This window comes from Pelobates fuscus, chromosome 9 (assembly GCF_036172605.1).
Source record: "Pelobates fuscus isolate aPelFus1 chromosome 9, aPelFus1.pri, whole genome shotgun sequence".
Taxonomy (NCBI): Eukaryota; Metazoa; Chordata; class Amphibia; order Anura; family Pelobatidae; genus Pelobates; species Pelobates fuscus.
In genome coordinates this window covers 3,274,041-3,286,179 of record NC_086325.1, presented here as the reverse complement: position 1 = coordinate 3,286,179, position 12,139 = coordinate 3,274,041, and positions in this window count along the sequence as shown.

Genomic DNA, 12,139 nt, shown 5'->3' with positions numbered 1-12,139 from the left:
TAGGTAGATAGACAGATAAATGATAGATAGATATTGGATAGATGATAGGTAGATAGAGATAGGTAGATAGACAGATATATGATAGATAGATAGATAGATAGATAGATAGATATTGGATAGATGATAGATAGATATATAGATAGATAGATAGATAGATAGATAGATAGATAGATAGATAGATAGATACACACATACATACATAGATACATATATAGATAGAAATGTAGATAGATAGATAGATATATAGATAGATAGATGATATAAAGGTAGAAATAAATGCAGATAGGTAGATAGATAGATAGATACATACATACATACATAGATAGATAGATAGATAGATAGATAGATACAGACAGATAGATAGATGGATAGATAGATAGACACAAATAGATAAATAGATAGATAGATAGACAGACAGACAGATAGATAGATAGATAGATAGAAAGACAGACAGACAGACAGATAGATAGATAGATAGATAGATATATAGATAGATAGATAGATAGATAGATAGATAGAAATAGATAGCAATAGATAAATAGAAAGAAATAGATTGAAACAGTTGGATAGATAGATAGATAGAGATAGGTGATGTGGGATTATTTAAAAATCCTTATTGTACGTGTATTCAATTATTGCACTAACTCCATTTTTAACTTTATACTGTGACAATCCTCCATTTTGTCCTCCTAACCTGACTTCTTCAATCCTCCATTTTGTCCTCATAACCTAACTTGTTCATTTTAAAACTACCTTACATGACAGAATTTCCCAGCACATCTAATACAATAGACAAAGACTGTATTTTCTATAAAGACATGATTAACACAGGAATTGCTGACTTTTCCTTAAGATTTGCAACATAGTATAGTTTGAAGGCCATGAGAACACAGTAGTAATGAAATGTTCTATTCATAAGAGACCTTGCACCTGGCCACGAGGCCTGAGATCACCGACCGTGTAAAATGACGCTCAAGACCCCTTGTCCCCCACCCGTGTCCAGAACAATCCCACCTCTTGGTGGGTGGACACGGGACTAACCACTTAGTTGTTTGAACCAATTAATAATATTGATAGGAGGACACTAATCCCGACACTTAACAATTAATCCAATTAATGATGTTTATTTGCTGATATTCTAATAATCAATGATGACGTAAAATGTCTCTTAAAAGGACCTGCGCGTCCGCTTTTTAATCACTTGCCAATAAATTTTCTCGAAGTTATTTTAACCTGAACCTTGTGTGTCAGACTTAATTACTTCAGCGTATATACGCAATTTATTTTATTAATTCGGACAGGAACAGATAGACATTTAAACATTTTGGTTTACTGCTAAAAAGTACCATAACAACTTGGCGCCCAACGTGGGGCACCGGGCTATGTCTGGCCGGTGAGCCGTCCTAAGGAAGACGCTGTTGGACGGAGGAATCCAGGGGGAAGGAAAGGAGATTGATCACCTCCAGGTACACGGTAGAGACTTCTGCAGAGCCACCGGTATGTTCCGGCCCCTTTGATTGACCCGTCCACGTGTCTGTGACTGCTTCCCGGGAGGACATCAAAGACAGGTAATATCTTGCCCGGTGTCTCGTTACTCATTTGTTTACCTGCATTTTAGTCTATCTGTTGCCTGGGTGTGTTTGAATCGTGTTTGAATTGTTTGCCTGTTTCCCCATTTTGAGATAAAGGGGGGGTGGACCTGCAGGGGACTTGCCTGGGGTTCTGTCTTGCTTGTTTTCCCCTTTTTGGGATAAAGGGGGGTGGACCTGAGGGGATTTGCCTGGGTCTTCGGTTTATCTGTTTATCTGTTTGTATTTTGCCCCTTTTGGGATTAAGGGGGGTGGACCTGTGGATGCGTTCCTGGGGGTCCTCTGTTACCTGTTTTACTCCTTTTAGGAACCACGGTGCTGTGGTTGTAGGGAAAAAGGGGGGTTGACCTGTGGATGCGTTCCTGGGGGTCTTCTTTGCCTGTTTACCTCTTTTAGGAGCCTCGTGGCTGTGGCTGTAGGGAAAAAGGGGAGTGTTGGAACTGTGGATTTTGTGTAGACTCATAATTTCCTGTGATCCTTCTGGTGACACTCTGAGAGCTCAGCTAGCCTCATTGTGCACGTGGTAACCCACAGTTTCGAGTACTGGGGCTAGTGGAATTCCAAGTTTGGTAACCACTGTCCCGAGTACCGAGGCTGGGGGGATTCCAGTATTGGTAAACCTCAGCTTCGGCTGGGGGGATTCCAGTTTTCTTTTGGTAACCACAGCCCTGAGCGCTGGGGCTGGTGGAATTCCAGTTTTTCTGTTTATTTGTGGTAGTGAGACTTATAAGTGGGTTTTATAGGGGCACTACGGGGTTGAGGGAGGTGACTTTGGAGTAAGCACACGAGTAAAGGAAAGGAATTACTGTTGATTTCATTTGAACTGTGATGCATACACTGTATTTCAACTGTATTGTTGTCTTGTTTGTTTAATGAGGAGTCTCATGTACTCCTGTGTCTGTCTCTAAGGATTTTTCCTTGCCTTTCATCTTTTCTACACTCTCTATATTATTATACTATCCACTCCCATTCCTCTTAAGAGAGAAGTGATTGGTCACACACTTCTCACCTCGCTCCAATCCGTGTCTACCACCCCGGGTAGGCGGATTCAGTGACTGGTCTACGTTTTGGGAAGACGCACCTGAGAAAGTCCCACGATTCTCGGGTGGCAGTCGAGAATTGTAGACGTTCCTGTTCAAATTTTCCTTCTCTCTCTCTATATCTAGGACGCTGGTATAGGGGTAAAGGGACTATGGGACAGGATTTAGATAAGCCCAGCAAGGGCTGGTTAGCATGTGATTTGGTAGAGAACAGAGAGGGTGAAGAGATGGTTAAAGGTGTTGAAAAGATTGCAAAAGTATGTAAAATTGCTGTACCGACATGTGGGAGATTGCAACCAGAAAGTTGGCGCAAGTTACTAGCAGAAATGAAAGGCAAGCTTACAGATAATGGTTTATTAAAGACTGCTGAAGCATGGTACAGAGTAGCGAAGGCTATTCAGTTAGAAGGTTGGGTTGAGGAAGAAATAAATCACAAAGGTGTGAAATTGTTTGTGTATCATAAAAATTGTGTTGCTGGGGTTTTCCCTCAGCCAGCGCCCCAAAATGGCGCCCAGGGGATGTCTATCGCCAAGGTTCAGTCAGCAATAGGTGATGGCCAGCTGACTATGTTCCCCGCTCCCAATCCTCCCGAATCCCATCCCATCACCTCCCCTGTCTGCCCGGTCCTGAATTCTGATGGATCTTTCTTTACCCCTTCCCCTTCTCTAACGGTCCCATCACCCTCAGCCATCCCCACGCTCCCTTCTATGCCTAATCCTAACATCTCATCTGCCACCTCCTCCCTGCAATCCCTCTCTATGGTTAATCCCCTTCCATCAGCACCCGCCCAACTAACTACCCCTCCCTCCCATGCTACGACTCCTCTTTCTGCATCCATCCCTACTAATCCCGTCCTATCTCCTCCCATAACCAGCTCCGCCCCAGTCCAATACCCTACCTCCTTAACCGTACCTGCCCACCCTACTCTTTTGCCCTCCCCTGCCTGGCCCTACCCCTTCCCATATCCCATGGCCTTGCCCTACCCCGGTTACCCTCCCTTTCCCCAAGCCACTCCCCAGGTTCCGGTCATGCCCAGTCCGGCCCAATCTGCCCCGGAAGTGCCCATATCAAATATGGCCGCCGCTTCTTCCCTTAATCCTGAAGCAACTCCTTTCCCCGCCTCCAATATGGCGGCCCCCAGTTCAGCCCTGATGCCAGTAATCCCCGGTGACTACCTGTCCCCAGGTTACGACTCGCTAGCCACCCCTGCATCTGGGGCTCATTCCCAACCACCGATCCTTTCACCTCACGCGGGACCTGCACCGCGTAGAAGAGTCAATATCATAGAATTCGATGATGACGAGGTGGACAGGGTGTCCCATGTCTCATCGGAACTTGCTGCGGGAGCCCCAACTCATCGTTCTATCGATGATCCCTTCGGCCACAAGGGTCGGGGAGAACAGGCCCCTCCTAAGTATGTTGCTTTTAACCCCACTCAAGCTAGCGCTCTAATGAAATCACTCCCTGACCCAGAAAAGCAGCCTATGCCCTTCTACCGAGGGATAGTTCAAATTCAAAAGACTTATTCAGCCGCGTGGCGTGATCTATTGAGCATTTGTGCTATTAAAGCAGGGGATGCATATTGGCCAAGTATGGCCCGACACCTCAGTACAGATCAACTCAACAGTGATGTTGATTACCCCTCTGGAGTAACTTTTTGCACCCAATTAAGAGAAAGGACAAACTTGCAGATCAGGCTGCTGGCCTTACTGATGTTATTCAAGATAAAGGAGAATCAGTGGAAAGGTTTCATGCAAGATTGTATCAAATGTTTACAGATTTGGGGTTTGATCTTACTGACAAGATTCATTCACAAATGCTGTCAGGTGCGTTTGTCCAAGGTGTTAAGGACTCTATACGCAAGGGAATCATTGCTGCACGCCCTGAATATAAGGTTGTTCCCCTGGACACCCTACTTTTAGTTGCTAGAGGTTTGGAATCCGCTCAGACCCCAAGAAGATCCACTTCAGCTCCTCTTATGGTATCTCGCTCCACCCCAGTCCCAAAAGGTACTAGACCGGAGGAGGGGGGACATTGTTTTAATTGTGGAGCCAAGGGGCACTTTAGAAGTGACTGTCCGGAACCTAAAAAGGAGCCAAGGGAGCCCAGAAAGCCCTCCAAACCTGCTGTCAGGGTCTTACCTGAGTTGGGAGTCTGTAGCGCAGATATGTCGCTCACCCTTGCAGATAGCCACAGGCCGAGGTGGTCAGGTAAGAATTCACCTGGCCTGTGGGTCTGTGCACGGGGGCTGTGCAGGATGCAGTACCAAATTCGCAGGACAGGCAAGGACAGAACCAGCAGGATAGTCGAGGGATAGCCGAGGTCAAAGGATGCCAGAGGTTAGAATAAACGTAGTCACAAGCCGAGGTCAAATATACGAAGCAGAATAAACAGGAACACTGGTACGACACAGGAACACAGATCAAAGACTTGACAATGAGTGCAGGGCGAGGCTGGGTTTAAATACCCTGCTAATGAAGATCAGAGTCAGGTGAGAAGCAGACAAGTCAAGGTGCAGCCCCCGGTGTAGTAGCCAAGCCAGGATGAACAAGGCCGGAATCAGAAGTCTCTGGTAAAGCTGCTGTGGCTCAGAGGTAGAGAGCAGGACTGGGATAGATAAGTACCCCGGTTCAAGTCCCCTGTTGGGAATTCCAGGAGCGACCACGTCTGGCCGTCTGTCTCACAGGTGAGTACCCTGACAGTACCTCCCCCTTCAAAAACGACCTCTGGGCGCAGGTAGGCTCCTCATTGAAATAATCCGTCTCACCAGAGTCACTCTGAGAATCCGTCGAGTCCCCATAGTGAAAGTCCTCAGTATGGGATCCCTGATTAGCTCGGGATTTCCCAGTACCAGCTTCTGGTACAGCTGGCGATCGGTCTAGGTTCCGGGTAGGGGTGACAAAAACTTCCACAACTTCGGGAGGGACAGTGCTCGCAGCTAGCAGTGCTTTTTCGAACACTTCCAGGTCTTTTTTGCAGACCGTAGTGCCATTAGAAGCAATGACACAATCCTTAGGTAAATCCTTTTCAAGTGGGCAGGAAGTAGTGGTGGTAATACAGGAAGCAACTCTGGTAGTAAAGGCAGATGACTCTGGAGCAGGAGGTCTAGGAGGGCGAACAGGACAAAGCGTGATGAAGTGTCCACCTTCTCCACAGTAAAAACACAGACCATGGCTTCTCCTTCGGTCCCTCTCCCCCGGTGTGACTTTGCAGTGGACACGTCCAATTTGCATAGGTTCCTCAGGATCAAGTTGAACACAGGATACCTCTGGAGTTCTCCTGGGAACTGGATCATAAGAGGGTATCACCGGGGTGTGGTGACGTAGACTCCGCGATTTTTTAGTAGGTGGAGCTGGCTTGGGCTTAGTGATCCTGCACTGTGAGTCCAAAGCAATAATAAAGGACTCCCAGCTGACAAGGACAGGACTCTTCCTCTGCAACATTTGGTAAGCCCAAACTTTAATGCGTCCAGACAACAGGTTGATAGCCGCTCTGACCCTGATGAAATCCGTGGCGTAAGTTCGAGGCTTTAAAGAGAACAATACCTCGCAATCCATCCTGAATGACTGGAAGGACGTGTAGTTACCATCAAATCTGTCGGGCATGATGACAAAGGGTTCCGGAGCTGGATGTACTGCGCCTTTAAGAGAAAAAAGTTCCTGCTGCAACTCCGAAACAATCTGGGCCAGGCTGGACACTTGCTGGAGTGAGGGTGAGCACATTTCTGCGGACTCCATATTGGTCAAGTCTTTTGTCAGGGTCTTACCTGAGTTGGGAGTCTGTAGCGCAGATATGTCGCTCACCCTTGCAGATAGCCACAGGCCGAGGTGGTCAGGTAAGAATTCACCTGGCCTGTGGGTCTGTGCACGGGGGCTGTGCAGGATGCAGTACCAAATTCGCAGGACAGGCAAGGACAGAACCAGCAGGATAGTCGAGGGATAGCCGAGGTCAAAGGATGCCAGAGGTTAGAATAAACGTAGTCACAAGCCGAGGTCAAATATACGAAGCAGAATAAACAGGAACACTGGTACGACACAGGAACACAGATCAAAGACTTGACAATGAGTGCAGGGCGAGGCTGGGTTTAAATACCCTGCTAATGAAGATCAGAGTCAGGTGAGAAGCAGACAAGTCAAGGTGCAGCCCCCGGTGTAGTAGCCAAGCCAGGATGAACAAGGCCGGAATCAGAAGTCTCTGGTAAAGCTGCTGTGGCTCAGAGGTAGAGAGCAGGACTGGGATAGATAAGTACCCCGGTTCAAGTCCCCTGTTGGGAATTCCAGGAGCGACCACGTCTGGCCGTCTGTCTCACAGGTGAGTACCCTGACACCTGCCCCGGCTCCCAAAGCCACCAAACAGGTTCCGATAGTTGAGGAACCGGATGATTAGGAAATTGGCAAGCCTGTGTCTGTAACCCCTGTAATGGCAGTGTCTACAGGGGATAAGGGGGGGCCACTTGCCACAGTGACTTTGCCCATTGAAGGCCACCCTACCACATTTCTAGTTGACACAGGTGCAGCCCGTAGTGTTCTGCGAGAACAAGACCTGCCAGACCCATCCTTTCTGTCAAATATTGATGTCTCTTGCGTTGGAGTAGATGGCCAACCAAGACATAGCCCTTTAACAACTCCATTACGAGTTGGCTCTAGCCTGCTTGCCCGCTTTGTGGTATCCTCCACATGCCCAATTAACCTATTAGGTGCTGATGTTCTCTCACGCCTGCAAGCATCCATCACCTTCACCCCGGATGGGCAGGTGGAGATGTCCACACCTCTATCTGACTCAGACACCTCAGCCTTGTGCTCCTTGCCTCTAATGCTGCATCTAGAAAAGCCCCGTGAGAAAGCAGCAGAATTAAGGTCCAATTTCCCAGAGGCATTAAAAATACAGGTGCCCGCCAAGTTATGGTCCTCAGGCCCAGAGGACATAGGTCACCTAAATGTTCCCCCTGTGGTGGTAAAGCTCATTCCAGGAGCTAAATTACCAAGAAAACCACAATATCCATTAAAACCAGCACAGGCCGCTGCCATTTCTACCCACATCAAGGCGCTCTTGGAGAAGGGTGCCCTGGTGAAATGTAAATCTGAATGCAACACCCCATTATTCCCTGTGAAAAAGAAAACTCCAAAAGGTGAGCCAGAGAAGTACAGGATGGTTCAGGATCTCCGTGCTGTTAATGAAGCTACAGTCCTGGACACTCCTCTTGTACCAAATCCCCATACTCTGCTCTCTGGAGTCCCACCATCTGCAAAATTTTTCACAGTCATTGACCTAGCAAATGCGTTTTTCAGTGTCCCACTGGACCCATCCTGCCAATACCTGTTTGCTTTCACCCATGAGATGCAACAGTATACCTGGACTGTCATGCCCCAAGGGGCACAAAATTCACCAAGTCAATTTGCAAAGGCCATGGCCACTATCCTTGACCCATGGCAAGCTGAGCACCCAGAAGTTGTTCTACTCCAGTATGTGGATGATTTGCTGCTCTGTGGAGATGATATACCCACTACTGAAAAGTGCTCAATTAGTCTGCTTTGTTATTTGGCAGAACAAGGATGCAAAGCTTCGCTCATCAAGCTACAGTTCTGCCAACCCTCAGTAATTTTCCTTGGACATTGCCTATCTCAAGGTACCAGACATCTTACTCGGGACCGGGTAAGAGCTGTACTGGATATTCCAACTCCAAGGACTTCAAAATCCCTCCATGCCTTCCTAGGCCTCATTTCCTACTGCAGAGCATGGATCCCAGAAGCCTCCCTGCTCATGCAGCCTCTCTATGACGCACTTAAGTCTGACCCTTTCTGTTTGCCTAATGAAGCTCTGGACAATTTCAACGCTCTCAAACGTGCCATTGCTTCTGCTCCTGCCTTGGGCCTACCTGACTACTCAAAACCTTTCAAATTATTTGTCTCTGAAAGACAAGGCCACGCAACAGGAGTTCTCACCCAAACTAATGACTTAAGAGGCCGCCAGAGGCCTATTGGATATTTCTCATGTCAACTGGACATTGTGGCCAGAGGGACTCCTTCCTGTCTCAGGGCTGTTTTTGCTGCAAGAGAGCTCATAGAAAGAACCTCAGACCTGGTCCTCGGCCACCCTCTGGTTGTTTTGGCCCCTCATGACATTTCTGCCATCATCAACCAAGTCCAGCTCAAGCACGTGTCTCCTGCTAGACACCTACGCCTCCAGTGCCATCTTCTTCTACCTGACAACATTTCCATCCAAAGATGTCAAGTTCTTAACCCATCCACTCTTCTTCCACTCCCTGAGGGGGGTATCTATTATGGATTTATCACAGATGAAACCTACATTTACCTGCTTTGTGGATGTATCAAGAAAGTCATGCATCCACATTTGACATTTTATGAAGATGAGAAGCCTCTCTGTGAAGGCCCAGATTACGCCTTCTGTACCATGTGGTACAAACCAGACATTACTCCCGAACCTTGCTATGAAGATGAGCTTTACCACTGGACTGATGTGAAGCTCACTGCTCAAGATTTCTATTGTGACTCTGAAGGCAATAGCATGGTCTTGATCCAACTACCTCAACAACTTAACTACCTCTACCGTCATTGGGATACTGCTATCCCACATATTCCTGTTACCAAATTGAAGACAAGGTCATGGAATGATCTTGGGCCCATGGCAAAGCTATGGGCCACCATGGATGAAGAACAGCTACAGGAAAATGGTATTGTCAAATACCCAGCAACTGACCTTCTGGAAGCATGGCCACGCCACTTCCTAGAAAAGGAATTTCAAGATCTGGTCATAGTGAATGATTATGACCCCGAAACACCTCATGACTGTTTTGAACAGATGAAAATGGAGACAGTACACCTACCAACTGTGCATGAGAATCCATTACAAAATCCAGATTTTACCCTGTTTGTGGACGGCTCAAGATATGCTGATGAAGAAGGAAGATATCATACAGGATATGCCGTAACCACAACAGACGAAGTTATCAAATCATCACCCTTACCGCCAGCAATGTCTGCGCAAGAAGCTGAATTACAGGCTCTGACTTCAGCATGCAAAATTTCCGAAGGAAAACGTGCCAACATTTATACAGATTCAAGATATGCTCTGGGTGTGGCACATGACTTCGGCCTAATTTGGAAGACAAGAGGATTTCTTACCACCGCCGGTACACCAGTCAAACATAGTACTGCAATCAAGGAACTAATGGATGCTCTCCTACTCCCTGAAGAAGTGGCCGTTTTGAAGGTAAAGGCCCATGGGAAATTGGATACAGATGAAGCAAAGGGCAACCATTTGGCTGATCAGGCTGCTAAGCTAGCAGCCAGGGATCTGCAGGAAGTGGATGAAGAAGTGTCCGGACAAGAAGAAGAAGAAGAAGAAGAAGTCCCTATTTTTGCTCTGCAAACTCTTCCTACTGATTTGCGAATTTTGCGAGAACAGCAAGCTGCAGTCACTCCTGAAGAAATCCAAAAATGGAAAAATAAAGGAGCTGTCCAAAAGGACGGAGTATATTACAACAACTTCAAATTTTGTCTTCCAAAAAAATTATATCCAGCAGTTGTCCAATGGGCACATGGGCCTGCACACCTGTCAAAGGAATTGATGGCCGCCCTCATACAGAAGTATTATGAAGCACCCGGAATCACAACATTGATCAGCAGCTTCTGTAAGGCCTGTGTTATTTGTGCAAAATGCAATCCAGGAAGACCAATCAAGGTGCCTGCAAAACACCTGGCAAAGCCCATGTACCCCTTCCAGCGAATTCAAATTGACCACATCCAAATGCCCAAGAGTGGGCCCCATGAATATGCACTAGTCATAGTGGACATGTTCTCAGGATGGCCAGAGGCCTACCCAGTGGCCAATATCACTGCAAAAACAACCGCAAGACGCCTACTTACAGAGATAGTATGTAGGTTTGGACTCCCAGAAGTCATTGAAAGTGATCAAGGCCCAGCCTTCACAGCAACAGTGACTAAAGAAATTTGGACTGCTCTAGGGGTGACCCTAGCCTTCCACACCCCTTACCACCCACAAAGTAGTGGTAAAGTAGAGCGCATGAATGGCACTCTAAAAGCCAGAATGTTAAAAATGTCACAAGAAACAAAGATGCCCTGGCCAGAAAGCCTGTCAATAGCTTTATTTAGTGTTAGGCACACACCTAGAGGGAAGCATTCACTGTCCCCATATGAAATTCTATTTGGGACAGCACCCAGACTAGGTTGTTATTATCCGCAGCAGTTACAGCTCCAATCAGATGTTTTAGTAGATTATGTAACTGAACTTGCAAGTGCCTTGAACAAAATACATGCCCAAGTTTTCTCTTCAATTCCAGATCCCGATTTGTACACAGGTACCCATAACCTGCTTCCCGGAGATTGGGTTCTGGTCAAGAAGTTTGTGCGGAAAAATACCCTGGAACCAAGATTTGACGGTCCATTTCAAGTTCTCCTGATTACCGCAACCTCCGTCAAACTGGCCGGCAGGCCAAATTGGATCCACGCTTCCCACTGCAAGAAATCTCCAGCCCCCGAGGAAGCAGATACCGCACAAGCATGTACCTCTGGTACACCTTCTCCCTAATCAGCCTTATAAAGGCCCAACAAGTAGCCATCACCAAAGATATTAGTGGGTATACCTTCTGGTATAATTCATCATGCACCCATGTGGCTACTTACACCTTTGACTATTGTGACATTGTAGAATGCCCGTTCCCCACATCACAAATCCAGAGTATTTACAGAGATATCCCTCATTCAAAAGACCCGTATGTTTGTGTAGTTGACAAGCAATGGGGGCACAATTGTAATCATTGGGGGGCGGCGGGATGGAATGCCGGGCCTGCCTGGGGTTACAAACCAAAAAGTGCCTTATCTAAAGTAGATGATCAAGGTAGATCCCTTCTCCAGAGAATGACTTTGAGAAAGCCTGGGGGAGGTACACCAATGAAATTAATCCTTAACATTGAGCATCCAAGCCCAACGGATGCAGACCAGTATGTGATGGGAATGTATTGGAAAAAGGGTTCCTACCGTAAATTAGGGCATTTCTTCCTAAAAGATATGTGCAACTCTTCCGAGTGGCAAGGGGCCACCCATATGGTCCCTAACCCATTAAAACCTCATATCCAGACCTTTCAAGACATGATGGCCATTGCTAACCCCACCTTCGAAGATACCATGGCCGCTGAAACAGGTTTTAATGATGTAAATTTATGGTTAGAATGGATGAAATATAATGCTAATAAGCATAATAAGACTGCATGCTATGTGTGTGGTGGTGCCCGGCCTCACCTGGGTACCGTACCTCTAATCCTGCCAGTAGATATAGAGGAATGTGTTTTAAGCCTTTTTGCCTATCACTATGATTTTAACAGGTCCATATGTATTGCATGGACAAAGGAGTATCCTCTCCTAACCAAGGATGTCAAACCCCCAGACGGTATTACCGTGTATAAAGGTAATTACACTTGTTATGCTAATTATGATGGAATTGGTAGATTCTTGGGTAACTTCTCTAACTTCT